The sequence below is a fragment of the Parus major genome, chromosome Z (genome assembly GCF_001522545.3).
Source record: "Parus major isolate Abel chromosome Z, Parus_major1.1, whole genome shotgun sequence".
Taxonomy (NCBI): domain Eukaryota; kingdom Metazoa; phylum Chordata; class Aves; order Passeriformes; family Paridae; genus Parus; species Parus major.
The window spans coordinates 54,060,869-54,079,220 of NC_031799.1; the positions used below are offsets into that span (position 1 = coordinate 54,060,869).

An 18,352-nucleotide genomic window follows, 5' to 3' on the forward strand; every position below is an offset into this window, starting at 1 on the left:
ACTACTCTGTATTGACTTTATGTCTCTGCTCTCCAACTCCCACTTGCATGTATTTTTTCTGATTCCTGTAGTCTCTGATATTATCTTTTTCTCTGAGCTTATCACTGATTTATCACTGTATGAAGTCTTATGACAATAATTCAAGAGATATCAGAATGTTATTTAGATAGTTCCTATAACTGTGTATATAATTCCATCCTCTACCTTCCTTCTCCTATATTACCATCTCTATCTTGATAACAGAAACAAAAACAGTGGAGGAAAATGAGAATTCATTTATATTCATTCCAGAAAATTGTTTGCAATTGCTGTTGAAACCTTGCTGTTGTTTTCAAATCAGCCATTACTTTCTTGTACAGTATCTGCACCTTTCCAGTACAAATCTGTTTCCTTACCATTGTCTTCTGTTTTGGAGGAAATTCTGCTTATTTTCCCTCAATTTTCTGGTGCACTCTGATACAACCAGGTAGGTGTGGGAAGGGCTTTATACCAACATTAGAAGAACTTCAGGTAACATCATTTCCCACTCTGTTCCCAGTGGTTTCCTGTTCTCTCTCAGATAACTCAGTAATTTTATGACATCTTTACACAAGCACTCATAGAAAATGCCTATTATGTTCCTGCTATATGAGAAATACATTTTTGCTATATGAGATTGCAGTTTTGTTTACAAAACTTTCATTGTATTGCCTGTTTTAATTACAATTCCATATTACAACCTTGATGAGTGATTTTTGCTGCCTGGAAAGAGACATGCTCAGTAATTATTTCAGTAGGAATGGAAAAGTTATGATATCCAGGGTGAAATAAAATACACCAAAACCAATTTTGACTGTATCAAAATGTTCCATTTCTTTGAGGTTAAATATTTACCTCTGATAAAGGCATTGCTATTGTGTTCTGATGCAATTTCATGTTGAATTGAGTATGCTATAGTGAAATGTAAATACTCCTTTAATATTTATAACAATTCCTGTGATTATTCATTGCATTTTTGGATGAAACTTACGTTTAACTCTGTAGAAGCAGCATTCTCTAATGGAGAACTATCCCATGGGGAAATTTCTAGAGAGCTCAACTGATTATGGAATATTGAGCTGTAGTAATTAATTTCCTTGTCTTTCCCCTCATTTGTCCTTTAGATGTAGGAATTCAAAGCTAATTCAGCCACCACTTTCTTGGTGGTTCCAGTGAATACAGCTGTTGCTGGTTTGGACAGCTGTGGAGGGGACTAATAGCTGAATGATGATCTTCTGTATGAGCTGGTAAGATATGCTTATCATTTCACTGCAACCTTGATACCTTAATTAGAACACACTTATATTTATGTATATTCTCAATAGAGTTATCAAATTACAGACTATAGCAGTGCACTGGTTTCCATCTCTGTAGACTGCTTTATTATTACTTGTCTTTATTTGCAGCTGCTCACATATTTCAATTTTTGAGAAGCTTTTTGCCCTAAGCTACTTAAAGGAAATGCTAATTTGCTGTGGCCCTAATCCTGCTTTTGATGAAACCTCATTTAAACAGCTTTATTTATACTGCTGTGTTGCATATTGCTAGTTTATGTGGAGTTCTGTCATATTTCCTCACTATAAAGGTTTGTGATAATAAGACTAATTTTGCATTTGCTTCTTTTTGAAGGACTCTGAATATATGCCTTTTAGTTGTTGTGTTTGGGATCAAACTTTCCTCAGAGAGGAAATTCATAGAAATATTCAGAACTGAATTATGTTTTTATTTATTGATTGTAAATTTCACCAGCTTAACAATCATTTTTGGTAACCAATGGCATTGACCAAAGCTCTATTTCAAACCAGTGTTTAATTAGCACTCATTAATTGTATTTCATAGTGTTCACTTTTTACTTTGCAACTTTTTTTTTTCTTGCTTATTTCTATTTCAAGAACCTCTATTAGGCAATACCAGGGTGGTCTGGGGAACTGGATAAGCAATATGCTAAATCTGGCAGTAGGGCTGACTGTGCCATATCCAGCCTGAGGAAGATAGATACAGCAGCCAGAAAGCTCGAAAATAGCAGGAAATAAAGCAAAATGCTGCAGGCTTATTGTGTTGGTTGTGGATCACCAAGGAGGTTTTATTGGAGGAGGAAACATTAGAAGAAAGTGTGATGTATGGTGAAGATGCTGTAATTGAACGTTGGACATTATGTCACCAGGAGAGGAAAAGCAGAATAGGCTGGAAATTGGAGCTGGATAATGATAAATCTGTTGTGAGGATCCCAAGAAGGGGAGGGTAGAATGCAGAGCTGCTAAGCCAATAATGCAGAGACACATAGAGAGGAGGACAGTAGAAGGCTTTGTACTAGGCCATTGTACTAAAGGATTTTTGCATGCAAATGTTGGGATAAGAACTCAATGAAATGAATATTCTTATTATATATGATGAATACAGAGGAAGACAGATGAATGTTAGAATTTGTCATGCTAGTGTGCTAAGACTTTTTTTCTTTCTTGAAAGAAGATAATTTCTCTACTAAAATTTAGTTTTATTTAATCTACAGCATTGGCTTCATCCAGCAATATCTCTTAGTGGGTGTTATTACCTGTCCCTGAAGGAAAGGGTAACTCAGGTTCTTTTTAATAGATCCTTGGGGACAGATTAGAGTGAAACTGTGCTGAACAGCCAGTTTGTATACATATCTGTATGTATGCATAGATACACACACATATATATGTATATGTAGGGTTTACAAGAACTTGGCTGCAATGGATAGGAAGCATGCAGCCATTTTTGTTATTATTATTTATAGTAATATATCAATATAAAAATAGGAAAGGATAGATGCTTAGAAAATATAGTGATATCAAAGTATGAAGATATCACTTAAGAAAATACATAAGGAAAAGAAAAAAAGAAAGAGAAAGAAAGGATGATGGTAGATAGCTGAGAAGAAAGATATCATCACCCCAAGACCTAGTAATGAGTCTTGGTTGTTTCAATTTCAGTGTTCATTGGTTGAAGTGATGGTTGCAGTCCTGATCAGCCAGAGATGGGGAAGCCCCCAAAACACAGATTTCATTGGGTTAACATGGGTGAGAATGCCCAGGTTCTGCCCAGGTTCTTCCCCTTGGCAGGAGGGGAATTTTACACTGTTGCAACACTGTGGATCATGTGCAATCAGGTGGAAGGTCCCAGAAATGAGTCTGGGAGTGCTTGTAAGACATGTAGGGCATGTAAGACCTTGTAAGACATGGCAGCTGCCTTTCATGTCAGTGAGGCTGAGCCAGTTATGCCCCATGAGAAGGGATGAAAACCCTGAGGATAATGTGCAAATTTCCTGATACCTTCTCCAACGCGGAGGGAGGAATTTTTCACCTGAGAAGGTTGAGTAAGGGAGGACATTCACATGATAAAAAGCATTATCCCACCTTCACAGTGTCTGCATCTTATTGATCTTCTCCCTTATCTGGCTGAAACCCAGCTTTCAGCCTCCAGTGGTGGATACTCACCCTCTCTGCACGTGGGCAATTACTTTGCAAACCCAGTCTCAGAAGAGCACTTGCTGCTTTTGAGAATGGTCACTTGTCAGTGATTAAACATTAACATTTCAGTCTCCTACAGGGGACAATGGAAATTCACCAGGCAACATCTCACCTTTTCTAAAAAAGGAAAAAATTTGGAAGAGAGACATCTTACATTTGTTTTCAAATCAAAATATATTTCTAGTCAGCATCTTGTAGAACCCAATGAACTGGATTTTGTGTATGTTTGCTGCTCTCCTACAAAGGACTGCACAGGGAAAAAGAGGCAACGTTCCACAGCTAAAATCTTTCCAGAAGCCCTCCAAATGCTGAAGGAATTACAGGTAGTCAGGAAAAAGCAAGTCCTAGTACTGGTACTGGAAATGCAGAATGGATGGTTCAGCTGTTGGCAAGTAGGAGTAAGTGGTAGTTTAATGTATGGATCTGTATCACCATGGGAATCTTAGACTTCAGTATGCAGATTTTTGCAGCTCAAATACTGTGGGACACTGTGTAATATTCCTATTAAAAATATATGTGTCTTTATATATAATATTACTATGTAGTTAATCAAAAGGTATTTTGTATGTTTTTGGAAAACAAATTGATTTCTAATATTTAGCGCTATCAGGTCTTTGAATCTTTTCCTACTATCATTGAAGGCAGAACAGGTACCAAGTTGAACAAGTATACACATTGTCCATTAAAATCTGAGTTCAAACTATAACTTATTCTAACATATTAAAATTTAGTTCTGTGCATGTCATATTTGAGCACTACCTGTGCAGATCATCTAGTTGCCATCTATGGTTATAAGCACTATTTTAGAAAGTTTACAGGTTTCACAACTATATTTAACAATAGAAGTAGCAAAATAGAAATCCAGTTCATTTTATTTCAGAGTCTGGACACACTCATTTATTTGTGAAATTATTGTTACAGTAAAAATATATTTCGCAAATTTCTTTTGTATAAATAATGTTATTACGATGAGTCTTGAATTCCTTTAAGTCTTTTTCTTTTGGCTTCTGCATACTGCAAAGTTCATGATAAAAAGAAAACAATAATAATTCAAAGTCTAAAACTGAAAGATAAAGATCTATGTTACTGGAATTAAGTGCACAATCTGAGTAATCTGCCATGAAAGTAACATCCACTCAGCTTACAGCAAACCTGTCTGGTGGTCTCTATTGCTTATTCTGCTAGTATCCTACAAAGTGCTCCCCATTAAGTACTCCAACGTGATGGGAAGAATGTGATGTCAAAGAGAGAGCCCAGCAGTGCAATGCACATTAGCTATTAGCTTACTACACACAATGATTATTAGCTTACTTCTTACTCAATTTATATTATATAGACCTGTGAGAGTTGAGAACAATTGCTCAATGAAGAATTTCACTCTGAGGTGTTGATATTCCACAGAAATCTTTCCAGGAGGCTGTTCCCAGGGATGGGAACACTTTTCATCATTCAGTTCATGACAAACTGCCAGTATTCGGCTGTTCCTGAGATATGCCAAATATGTTGTTATGAGCAAAGTTGGTGGAGTTTATCAAGGTCACACAGGGTATGTGTACACATCCTAACAAAGCCATGGCTTGTTTTAGTTGGGTCTTGGATAGACAGGTTTGACAAGAAACAAACTCAGAAGTTATGGTAGCTCAGCAGTTTCCTTCTCTCAACCTTGGGCTGAAAGACATAAATCTATTAGTAGGCAAGAAAATAAAAGGCTCTCTGTATCTTTTAAAGAGAGAGAGATTCTAGTGGTCTTGTTTCAATACTATTTGTGAACATTAAAATTTTTGTAAACTCAGAAAAATCATGCAGCTTTATGTACAACATTTTCAGTATTACATCACACTAATCAAATGAGAAACAATATGCACAAAACCACTGTTTATTTGCCTGTGGAGCTTACTAACATTAGTGGAGTTCACAAATGTAAACATGAATGACTACACCAGTCAAATAAATCCAGTCAGCATTTGCAAATGTATATCCCTCAATTTAGATTTAACTAGGCAGTGGTAAAATCATAGGGTTAAAGTTGGCTGTGATTATTTTAAGTCCTGCCATAGGAATTCGTTGCTTCTGCTCACAGTACTTTAGGCTGTGTGTTGAGATTCATCTGCACAAAACTGATACATGCAGTAAACATATTTTAGTCAGCCAGAATGGGGGTTAAGGTCTCGCTGGAAAGGTCTACAGGTGCTTGAAAAATTGTTTCCTTACAGGTGTTTGAAATAACAAAAACACGTTACTGTGAACTATGGGAACAAACGGTACTTGGAACATTAAGGGATTTATGAGTAGCAGCAGCATGTCAATACGTAATCTGAGGTACATTTCCAGGTAGTAAAACTCACAAACTGCAGGTTTTTCTGCTAGAACTAAACATTAAAATCCATTTATTTGAAATATAAAGTAAATAGTGTTTCCTTTTTAGAGGATATTCAGTTTTTCTTAGTGGTGCACCTGGGAGACCTCAGTGCATGAACCAAACACTCAGCTACAGGTGTCCTGTGTTGGTTAGACCATGTCCTTGTCAGTACTAGGATGTATTTATGCAACTCAGTGGAAGGTGGCGTACAAAACTCTCACCTTAGCCCTCTTTCAAAGTAGTTGGAACTTTTGCTTGGAATATATGAAACAGTATTAGCCTAGTTAGGGCTGTTAATGTCAGCTCAATAAGCAGGCTTTACATGGTGGAAAAGAAAGATGATTTTCAGCTCCAGCAATTTGTCCAGCTGCAGAAGTGTGGATTGTCATTTGAGATCTAAGTATTGTGGGTTCAAAGCAAGTGCCTGAAAGCATTTCTCAGACAGGATGAGGTTGTATTATGTTGAAATAAAATAAATTACAATTGCAATAATTTGAAATGGTAGGATAGATAATATATTAAAATTGGGTTATTTTTCATCTTTTGATTGAAATTAAAAATAAATTTCATTTTAAATTCAGTATGATCTTGGTAATAAATAAAAATTGAGAATACTTGAAATGTGTGAAATTTTCTATTCAGCTTCCACTTATTTTCTCTAGTTATATGTTTGGTTTTTTGGTTAGTTGTTTTTTGGCTCGGTTATTTTTTTAAGTTTAATCTTCTTGATTAGTCAAACAAGGGCAGAACACTTGTGGAAATTTTTTTTGTTGAATTTGCTTTTGCCTATCTCCTGTTTGGTCCCATAAATATCTTAGAAATGAGAGATGTTGGGAAGACTTTTACCTCTGAGTTCCAGTTTACCCTCTTCATTCAGATATTAAATCACTGTAGAAACCCAGGTTTGCCTTTCAGAAGCATGAAAGTATAAGTGGAAGGAGGGCAGTGAATCATATTGTTCTTGGTGACATCACATACCGCATGAAAGTGGGATATACTCATCACTCTTGCTATATTTTCAAATTGGAAATTCAGATATAATACAGAGGACAAGCAGGAGTATAACCGGGCATGTTATAGCATTTCATGAGTTAACCAAGCTTTGCCTTTTTATTATTATTATTATTATTATTTTTTGAAGAGGTCGACAGAGGAAGCAATTCGAGATACTTTTCAAATTTAGCTTATGACACCTTTGTGAGAGTAGCATGAGCACTGTCAGCACAGTCACACTTCTCACTTATGTTCTATTTATTTTTTGAAAAGTATTTTCATGATCACAGGGGCTGATGTTTCACTCTCCACTTATTGAGAATGCTTGTCTAAGCACTTAGAGCACTAACACATTACTTGGAAGACCCTCCTTTAGTTCACAGCCCAAGTTTGGCCACTGGCAAATGGTTTAGTGTTTCTTTTTCATTTGTAACTTTGTACTAGGAGAGAATAGCACTCCACAACCATAGCCCACTTAGGAAAGAAATCAGGTTTGTTAAAGCATTACACTAGGTAAGGTTTCTATTAAAAAAAAAATAATAAAAGAAGACACATGCATGTATCCTTTTGATCTGTAAATACATGTATTTTCAATTTAATTATAAAGCTTAACCTAAAAATCAGTATTTATGGATAACTATATAGGATTAATATACTGTCTGTGGATGAAGATGCAGTTCAGTATTTGTCATGAGAAAACATTTGTTTTCCTTTCTGCAGAGCTCCAATTAGAAATATGATTATTATTACAGGACTATTTTCAAATAGCTGTTGTATCAGTGTCCAAGGCAACTTAATTTTCCTGTTTTTTTCATCCTACTTATGGTAGAATACACGGTATGCAACTAAATAGCTGAGTTACTGTTTTGAAATGTGAGAATTAGCAATCCTGAGCTAATTATAGTTTATTTATTATTTATTCATATTTATTTTATTATATTTTATTTAATATTTGAAGCATTGCAGTATTATAAAAGATTATATTGTACACTGACAAAAGCTGTGCATGTTCTGACATATGTGATCTTTAGCTTTGAGTAGAACACTGTCTTGCTCTTCTGTCCAGGTATGTTTTAAAGTCCAAACAAAAAACAGCAACAAAGTGTACCTGTAGGGTATATGCGTCAGAATCATTTTGCTTCAGACATACCTACATGCTCTACCAATTTTTATATTTTATATTTGCAAGATTTATATTGTGTAAATGCATTGTTTCCTTCAGCTGAAAGTAGGAGGCTGAAAACAGGTGATATACCAAGCATTTAAGATGAATATTTCAGCAGCAGTGTCTTAAGAAAATGTATAAATTCTATTGTTTACCACATCTAATGCAACAAAGATAGATACTGAAGATTTTGATCTGAAAACATTTAAATATGTTAAAGCCTTACTAATTGGCACTTTCTTAATTCAGATACTTAGTAATTTGTACAAAAAAAGTCAATAGCCTTTCCACACCTCTTCAGAGATTAAAAAGAAGAAAGCTATATAAGGCTTATTATATTATACATCACTGTAATCAGTAAATTCTTAGAGAACATTTGCTAATGTAGATTGCAGTTTTACTATAACCAAAAAACCTAAAACTTACTTGGTCCTCACAGATGATGCAGGTAAGATACACGTTGCTCTGTGTCTTTTTACATTATTTCTTCCAGAAAATTAAGCAATTTGGGGTGCTTTTCCCAGTCTCAGCTGTAATGAGTGAGAATAGAGTCAGAGTCTCTCTGGTGCTGTGCTCACTGATGGAGAATGAAGGTTCATTAGGGACCCAGTTATGACAAATTTAGGAGGCATTTAGAGCAGACAGAGTAGTCCTGCTAACAAATCAAAACTAGAGTCTGAATCTACTCTGCAGGGGTAAAACTTCAGTTTTATAGCACCCCCAGTACACCCTTTGGCATTAGCAAGTTATTTTGATAACATAGTGCCTGCAAACCCTGCTGCCTTATTTGGTTCCGTTGCCCATTCCAGTCTCTTTGATACTCATTGTTCTGAAAAGCTAATTCTTTTTTCTAATTAAGATTGGAAATGAAAATCCCAAACACCAACGAACCAACCAAAAAAATCTAGCCTGTGTTCTCATTATCTACAGGTGGTCTTCTCATGGGAATTGATGGGATCTGAGTACAAATAATTTTTCCTCACAGGGAATTCCTGTAACAATAGGCAGATATTTAACATTAGATACTAAGGTGGAAAGAAAAGCAGGTGGAAGGAAATACAGTAAGTTTTCCTGAACTGGACTGGAGTGTGCCTAATTTCTGGAATGTAGGCCCTGAGCTCATCCTGAATTTCTGGTTATGAATTCTGTTGTTTCATGGGTGAGAGTTTTAGATATGATCAGTCTTTGCAGATGGAGAACATGATGTTAGAACTATTTGCTACTGAGGTTGCTAAGCCTATGATTACGCTAATGGAAAAAAATTATATGGGTGCTCTCTTTCACGCATACTTTGACCAATGTTTTTTAACTGAATTTTTTTAAAAAATGGATTTATTTATACAGGGTTTAAAGTAGGGACTACTGTTCAACACTTTATTTCACTTCTGTCACTGAAATATATAATTTTGTTTTCCAGACATGGACATCTAAACCCACTATAGTTGAAGTGCACAATTTATGTACCCTAAGAGTTGTATTTTCTATAAGGTTAAGTATGACTCATTGGAAACATCTAAATCCTGGGTGGTGATTCACCACAAGAGTGAATTACTGCTTTTGGATAGAGGGTGACCAAGGTAGGTCATCAAAGATAAGCACAAAAAAGAGAACAAACAGATGACTCATAGCGTTGAGAGCAAAACACAAGACTCATTCAGAATTTCGTGATCAGTTTAACAATGTTTCTTGAGAGAAAACAAAACACATCTCTCATGTCAGCTGCTTTTTCCTTCCTTCTGTTGTAGTGATGTCTAAAAACTGGAATAAAGCTGTAGCCAAAACTTCAGTGAACTTATATTTAATTTTAAATAAGTTGTGGCAAATGAGTGAAATCTATGTTGTGAGAGGATGAGTGGAACATCAAGATGACAAAATTATGTAAGAAACCATATGCATCAAGACAAACCAATGAGAACCATTTTTCATACATCTAAATGAAAATGATCTTGCCCCAGCTACCTCCATAAGCAACGATGGATTTTTGCACACATCACAGTAGAATATGGTTTCATTTTGGCACAATGGAGAGGAAGTGTTAGCCTGAGACATCACTTTTCAGAAATGTTCTTGGCTGCTGGGAGGGTGCCAAAAGGCTGAGAAGTGCTTTTGGGAACACCTCAGTAGTAGAATGTTAAAGCTGGTGTTACTGGGGCAGCATAAGAGAGGTTGCCTGATCTGATACTGCTTTAAAGTTAAATATCCTGGAGCTAGCGGAGCTAGAGGTGCCACATAGGAGGAGAAAGAAATTGTGAGTAATTTGTGAGAAAGGTAAGCTGATGGGTAAGAGGGATGGGTGAAAAACCAAAAGAAAGTGGGCAATCTTTTAAATTACAAGGTTGCTATCAAGAGAATCCTTGCAAGAATAGTTTCTGTACGTGATATGTTTTCTCTGCTGATGTAGTTTACAGTGGAATAATAATAACTTCAATACACTTTTCTAGAACAAAAATACTTAAGTGGAAATCTTTTCATTCCAGTGTAATGTTGTTTGAGGTAAGTTATGAATTGCTTCCTGCATTGGAATTGTTAAACATTTACCTTATGTTCCCCAAAACTACCTATATTTTAAAAAAAGTTTGGACTGATGAAACTGTTGCTGCAAGTCAAGCTTGCAAGAGGTTAAGGGGAAAGATAATTATCTTTGCACTGCAGATATAGAAAAGCAGTAACTATGCTCTCAGACTGAAGGCAGGTCTGATTCTCTGTTTGTAAATACCTAAGTTACTACGGAACAATGAATCAATGTCTGCATAATAGCTCTTGGCCTCCAAAACTATCTTTTGGAGTGGGTGCCTGTCTGAGAACTTATGTCTGGCAAAGTTGTTTCCTCTTCTGGAAAAATCAGATCAACAGAAGTGCCTGAATGTGGGTGTAGATGAATTATTTGTGGATGGTCCAAAGACAAGAGGTTTACTACTCTGTATAATGGAAAAAGGACTCATTCCTCACTAACACACAGCTAAGGTGGTCTTGAATTGTGTCACTCTGCCTCTACTCATTATTGTTTCAGTAATTTCTGAAATGTCTGAAAAACATTTGCCCAGTTCATAACCAATACTGCAAACTGATTTTCCCAAGAGCTTGTCCTTCCACAACCCTCTTGTGAGTCTAGAACTCCTTTGACTTCTGAAGGATAACGAAGCATAGCTACAAGGTAGGCACAAAAATCCCAAACGTGGAATCATTCAGTGTCAGTGATTGCTGGGTCAGCTCAGGAATGAAAAGGTTATGTGTCACTGATTCAAAAACCCCAACCAAAATGCCAATTTGTATAGGCCTAATTAACACTGATCAGATCTTGTTTTTCTGTATGAAGTGGGAATCAGTTTCCCCTAATAATTAACACTGTTGGTACAGAGTTTAATTATACTGATCAACAAATCACACAAAACTTCAGGTAAAAATAATGTTCCTATCTTATAAATCTATCCTGACAGTCTTTATGGAGTTAAGAGAATGTCCACTCTGAATGTGGAGCAAAATATCAGATCAGAGTGGGAAATTGACTCAATCAGTCTTTGTAGTAGTGAAGCTAAGATTCACAAATATGTCATACAATCAGCAACATTGTTGCTAATTGCCAAATCAGTCATGATTCTTGGTTGGTGTAATCTACATATTTTTTAGCATAAAACATTTTAATATGTGTGTGTGACTATAAACACATGGGACATTATTTTAAGAAAATCAACAACTTTCAATACAACAGTAAATAACATGTTTTATTTAAAGCCATTGATAAGGCTCTGTCAATTATATTTAAGAATGCTGGGATTCTTTATGCTTATAATATAAAATGGTTACCAAAGGCTTGCAATTGCTAATGATCTAGGTAAGATTTTTTAACAATTCATTCAGATATAGAAAGAAGGGAGAATTTCTACTAGATTTTAAAATCCAGCAAGAATTCCTTTGCTTAGTGAATGAAAAATGTGCATATCCCAAGACTTTTATTCTTTTCCTGCTGTGAATTTTGTTCATGAAGACAGGCAGTCTGAATGACTTCAAAATAAGGTTAACCCAAAAGAGCAGACGGAACGGAAGACAAAATGTAACAGGAAATTTGAGGTACCCTTATGGGTTTTGTGTGGTCAGGTTTTTGACAGGGCCAAATTGGCACAGATTTTTTTTTTTGTTTTAAACTGAGCGCACTAGCTGAGGGTGATTTGTGGCCACAGGAGCATGAGGCCTTGTCATTTGTGGTGGAGCATGCAGCTAGTAAGGATCAGTTACTGCCTCCTACCTCCTACACAGATGTTGCCCTAGTTTCTTTATTGTATGGATGACTTGCTATGACTTGACATTTACTGTGAGAAGCTCTTTGTTAGTGTCACCTGTTTGAGGTACTTGACTCTTTGTTGTCTTTTTTTTTTTTTTTTCCTTTTTGAAGGTTTTATGTTCCTTTGAAGCTATATTAAAAGACAATAGTAGAACTTCAATAATTTCCTCGCAAGCCCAACTAATGATCATCAAAGAAGTAAAGGTAAAAATATGTTGTTTATAAGGTTCTCTGTTGCCTAAGAAATTTGAGTTATCTTATTTTTAAAAGTTTACATAGGAAAAAAGAAATTATTTTGCAAAGCAGCTTTTACCTGGATTTTTATTAAATATGACACAGGTTTATTTTATCTTCATCTTTGTATGTTATAACATACATTAGATAAATCATACAGTGATTATTAGAAACTGTAATAAGGACCAGAAGGATTATCAGCATATTTATTTGATGCTTGCTTTTTGCAAAATGAATCATGGAACAGCTAATAAAAATATAAAATTTTGGAAGAAATGAAGCTATAAGAGCTGTAATAGCATGCTCTCTCTTTACAGTGTGTTCCCAAACATGCTAATGGGCAGAGGGAGGTAGTCTGTGTTGTGTGGTAGTATAGGGGTCAAACTTGAGGGTTACCTGGCAGTCCAGAGGATGAGGACCTGCTCAGCTCTGCTGTTCTGTGTGAGGGCTGTGCTGCTGGTGCTCCTGAGGGCAGAACACACTTTGGCTGTTAAGCTTAACACTCCAAATGTCAAATGGGTTTGCTACAGACATGGAAATAAGGATTACGCAATGCTAGGTTAAATTGCTCATACATGAAAGTGAGTGTTTTATGTTTTGATTTTCAAAGACAAAAGCAGCTCCTTTTCCAGTAGCTCAGCCATTGCCAAATGTCTGTGTAATACCCTGAAGGTATCATATTTAGAAATGGTTTGAGACCAGGCAATTTCCCTGAATACTTGTTGTAGGTTAGACAGCTATGAGGACTTCTGCTGTCTGAAGTTGTCCTGTGTGTGCCTAGTCCACAAGAGATTGAGAGTACCTTTGTATTGTGTTTATATACAGAGATAGTTACGCTTCTGCACACAAACTGCATATACTGAAGTGCATATAAACTTGTGCACAACCAGCCAGCCCAGATGTGTGTGGTGTATGTGCTTACTGCTTCAGCTTGTTTGGAATACTGCTTGCACTAGAACACATGCAGTAAATGGGTCTCAACTGAGAGGTCTGTGAAGTTTCAAAGAAATGTCAGAGTAAAAGCTGGCCGGATACTTTGGAGTGATAAAGAATCAGAGTAGACTGTCATCTGTGTGCAGAAAAAAAAGAAAAAAAAAAAAAGAAAAAATCAAAAAAGAACAAAGGAAGAATCTCACTGAATAAATGCTTAATTAAAAAAATAGTCTCCCAGTTACACTTTTAAGTGAGATGAACATTAGGCACAGTATGCTCCAAAGGCCAGCTTTAACTAAAAGCCAATTTGTAAAGATCTTTCATGTTTTATAACTGTCAGAAAGTTCTTATCACCTTGTAATCTTTTTAGATTGCCATCCTTAAGTAAAGTGAGCATGACTTTTTTTCCTTCAAGCCATTTGAAGTCTGATTTTCCATTAGTAGATTAGTAATTTGAGGATTAGCACAGCTCTCTGCAAATGAACAGAATCGTGATATCATGAAAGCATGACAGAGACTAGAATCTATACAACTTCAGACAGAAAAAAGAAAAGAGAAAAAAAAGAATAAAGAGTGTTTCTACCTCTCACTTTCTCCCCTGCACTATCTGTACAGAGAATGTGTAGCGCTGCTCAATTTATGACTGGATTTTGATAAAAACTCATTTCCAGGACCCACTTTGAGATTTAGGTTTTGATGTTGTATAATATGAAAAAAAAATTAGAAATAATTTAGATAAATTATGTTGGGTGATCTTGGAAAGTCACAAGACTTTGAGGTTCTTAAAAATCTTTGCATTGTGTTTCCTTTCTCTTTATATTTACAGTGTAATTGGTTTAACAGGAAGGCAAACCATGTTTGCCAAGAATCTCTGAATAACAATTTCTTTCTTGTGTTTTTAACATTAAAAGTTCTGCAAACTACCCAGCCCTATTCTCTGTCTTTGCTGGCATTGCTCCTTTGGATGTAGGGTTGGAAATATCTCTGGAACTAGATAATTTTTAATTGGGCTAGTGTTGAATGCTATGCATATTTCAAAATCTATTAAGTTTGACCTTAACTATACTATTTTGAGATAAGAAGTTGTGCAGAAACATTTTGCCTCAAGTCAAATAGGGATACACATAAATAAAGGCTACCAGAGCTCCCAGGAAGAAGTAAATGGCCTAATGCATCTACATTTTGTGAGATGCATCCAAGTACTGCTGTTATCTAGTTTTCTGTTGCCCATTTTAGGACATTTGGCATGGTAGTTTCACTGTTTACATTAGCAGAAAGTAGGCTCTCTCTTCCCTCCACCTCCCTTCCTCCAACGAGGTGCCTCTGGGCTGTGCCAAAACTGGGCGTCTCTTTGCAAATATGTCACTGTCTGTATGATGGACTATAGCATGTCAGTGCAGTGCTGATTTTAAATACAGACATTTTCCCTGCAAGATTTTCTTGCTGAGCCAAACTTCCCTCGCTCTTGCCAGTTCAAACCTTAGGGGAATTTAGAGCTGAAGTTGATTAGGACTGATGAACCCTGGTTACACAACAGCTCCGAAGATTATTAGTACCTTTCAGAGGATGGGTATAAAATGTCACATGATTTCCTTCCTCCAATCTTTTATTGTTCTGTAGATACATGTGAGAAGGGCAGTTTTCACTGACATTATTCATTGAATGAAACAATTCAAATTTTTAATATGTGTGCCAACTGCTTATTGATCAGCTTTCATTAAGACAGATTAAAGATTCAACTAATTTTAAAGAAAGTTGTTGTTGATACTTCAGTCTTCTCTGAGTTTTCAGGTGGGTAACAAAAAGGAAAAGCACCATCATTTAATGCTGGTCTTTGTAAAAGTAACTCCTGTGACAAAGCTTTTAAGACACTAATTTTTTGCATGGCTTCCTAGGGTGCCTGAGGGAATTTCTTTCTTTCCAAATGGTAACAATTTGAGTTTACCCACTGCATTTCTATAGAATAAAACTTGTTTTCCTCCACCCCCCGATAAAAGGGTGTGCTAAAATTTTTAGTAATACAAAGGAGTAATAGGACCATGACCAAACTGTCAGAGAGTATAATTTTCTTCTGTGCTTGAACCATTAGTGAGGAGAGAGGAGTAGCTGCAAAATGATAAGATGTTCAAGTTATGGGCTAGAACTCTGACCGTGTAGTTGAGACTGCTAATAAAGGCATGAAGGGCAGGAAGATGACTTTCATTGGGGCACCACTTAATGCCCAGTAACACATTTTTCTTCCTTTGCTTCATACCTTGTACAATGTAAGGGTTTGTTCGGAAATTAATAAAATTCCAATAGCTGTTAGTGGTTAAACCAATTTCAGGGAATAAAAATGATATATTTCTCTATGGAAACAGGATAGAAATTCATATAAAAGTAATTTTGTAATGGACTTTTTTTAGTTGGAGAGAGCAACTACAGTTGCCATATCTCAATCAACTTAATACTGGCAGAATTCTATTGTATCAGTTCCTTTAAAAAGCAGTTTGTATCATTGCAGGATATTAGCTTTGATGAAGCTGTGTTTTCTTACAAGTGAAGAGATGATTTATTTTTACATTTTGTAGTTCATGATTACAAGGTTTATTATCTGCAATCTGGATATGGCCATACCATGTTAATTTCTTATTGTCTGTGCTTTGTTTTACTGATTCTTAGTTGGACCAAGCATACCTTGGTCCTGTACACATTCTGGCCCCTGAGCATTTTAGTTTTAATGCTGCCACACTGGGAAATATCACTTTGCTTGTGTCATTATTAACCTAAACTATACATCATAAAATTAAGTTAACAATAACTGTGGTAAATGAAACTTATCAATAACAAATACCTTTATAAGAATACCTTGGATAAGAAATAATGAATCTTTACAGTGAATCTAGCTTCCTTCGTTCTGGATCACTTGTCATTACTTGTAAGGAAAATAAAACCCCAAAACCCATGAACTGCAAAAGGAAAGGAGAGAATTAGGAAAAAAGAAACTTCTGGAAAATTTTGTATTCTTTACATACTTCAAAGATGAGCTATACCCTTACTGGCTTTAAAACTTCTCATCTTAGAGAACTCTTTTTTGTAGATGACAATAAATTTAAAAATATAACATATAATTTTAGTAATTCAAGGAGTCTAAAAATTATCCCTGTTGCATATCAGTGGGGAGTATGCTGGGAGAAGACCTGAAAGATTCATAGAAAGTTCTACTTAACTAGATACAGTGGAAAATATAATTTACAGTGAAAAATGCCCTACTATAACCACCTTGTAATTTCCTCTAGTGCTGGAGACCCTTATATTTGACAAAAGACCAAAAAGTATAATCAGATTTGCAGCTGTCCTATATTCTTGCAGGAGTTACATACAATTGTGTTACACTTCCTCAGGTCTGGCACTGTGCAAACATAAAAATGCATGTTGCTGTGTAGCTTTATCAACTGTCCTGTGCTGTCTGGACTTTCAACCTGTTAGTCAGTGAAGCTCTGTACCATCAAGATTTTCTCCCAGATTTGGGATCTTGACTACATCAGAAAAGTGCCTTTTAAAAAAAATATTATTTTTCAGCTGTTTAATATATCATGTCTGGGAATGCTCTTGCATATTAGCATAGCTGTTAGATTTTGCACTGGGTTGTGAAAAGTCTTAGCTGCACACCAAAATGTTCACAGTGTAAATATTTAATGCATGTAGCATGTTTCACAGGGAAAAATACTGTGAAAATGTTAACATTAATTTTCATTGTTGGACATTATGTTTAGTTGTTCATCCATTACATAAACAAAATTTACATTGATGCTGTTAATATTTTGTTTACATAATGAATTATTGAGAAGCACAACATTTGGCCTTTTTAATCTCCCTTTGATGGGGCTTTTAATTAACATTTTGTAAGCTGATTTGATGTGCTATTCTATTTTTGTGCTATAAAGCACTCCAAAGTAGTTGGATTAAAGGCAATACAAACTGAAATGATGGTCATACAAAATTTCTAAGTACTTCAATCTAATGGAGCAGAGCACTGGACACCAAAGAGGACATGAAAACCTGACACTGAACCTTAGCTGTTCTCTCTGCCACTTGTATGTTTGCTGTTACGCAACCTCAGAAATGTAATTCCCCTTCTAAGTGAATTATTTCTTTTTATTCTGCATAATGTTTAATGTTTTCTGTAACCAAAACATTTTTGAAGACATCAGGAAGTACTTTGAATCAGTGGTCACACTAGATGAAGGGTACTTTTCATGGGCTGGAGTTGTATATTACTATGTTTTTCTTATTTTTGGAGGTGGAATTGATGTAACAGAACAGATTCACAGTCGTCTCCTCATTACCAATTGTAATGAGTCTGGCATGGTCCAGAAAGAGGAAAACAGCTGAAGTAGACAGCTGTAGGGTGCTTGAGAGAGAAAGATGATAAGATTGATATGGGGAGGACCTCAGCTCATTGCTGCCAAGCTCCATAGGTCCATGAAGGTCCCTCACCTGCAACCCCGGGGAGGGAAGCACCACAGGAATTGTGGTTCTGTTCTGTCCTACTGTTCAAATCTTCTTGCAGGTCCCTAGTGCAGAGGACCTGCTTCTGCAGTGGTCTGCTCTGCAGCACTCTGTCTCGGGTTCTTCCTCCTCTACACTGCCTTTGCCGCGTATTTCCACAGCTGCTTGAGTTTCAGCTTTTCCCCCAAAGAATTCTTAACTCTTGTCTTTTTTCACTTCTTATGGTTTTAGTTATTTGTCTTCAGAGCCCTTTAATTTCCCACCCGTGAATGTTATTCTCCTTTTCTTCAGATAATCTTCCACAAAATGTCTTCCAGACGTGTGGTCCTTTAAATATTTCTATATCCTCTCCTCTCCTCTCCTCTCCTCTCCTCTCCTCTCCTCTCCTC

The 18,352-nt window shown here is 36.1% G+C and overlaps 1 long non-coding RNA gene across 5 annotated transcripts in view; it reads left to right on the forward strand.

Moving 5' to 3' along the window:
* The first annotated feature begins 369 nt into the window (after nucleotides 1–369).
* The window catches only part of LOC107198355, a 37,067-nt gene continuing 19,084 nt past the window's right edge, over nucleotides 370–18,352 (forward strand). For 4 of the 5 annotated variants that reach the window (XR_004495538.1, XR_001518919.2, XR_001518920.2 and 1 more), the window contains exons 1-2: nucleotides 932–1,265; nucleotides 12,417–12,509. This is a non-coding gene — a long non-coding RNA (uncharacterized LOC107198355). Of the gene's footprint in view, nucleotides 467–931; nucleotides 1,266–12,416; nucleotides 12,510–18,352 lie in introns of those variants that run through there. The other variant, XR_001518925.1, reaches the window with a different exon arrangement.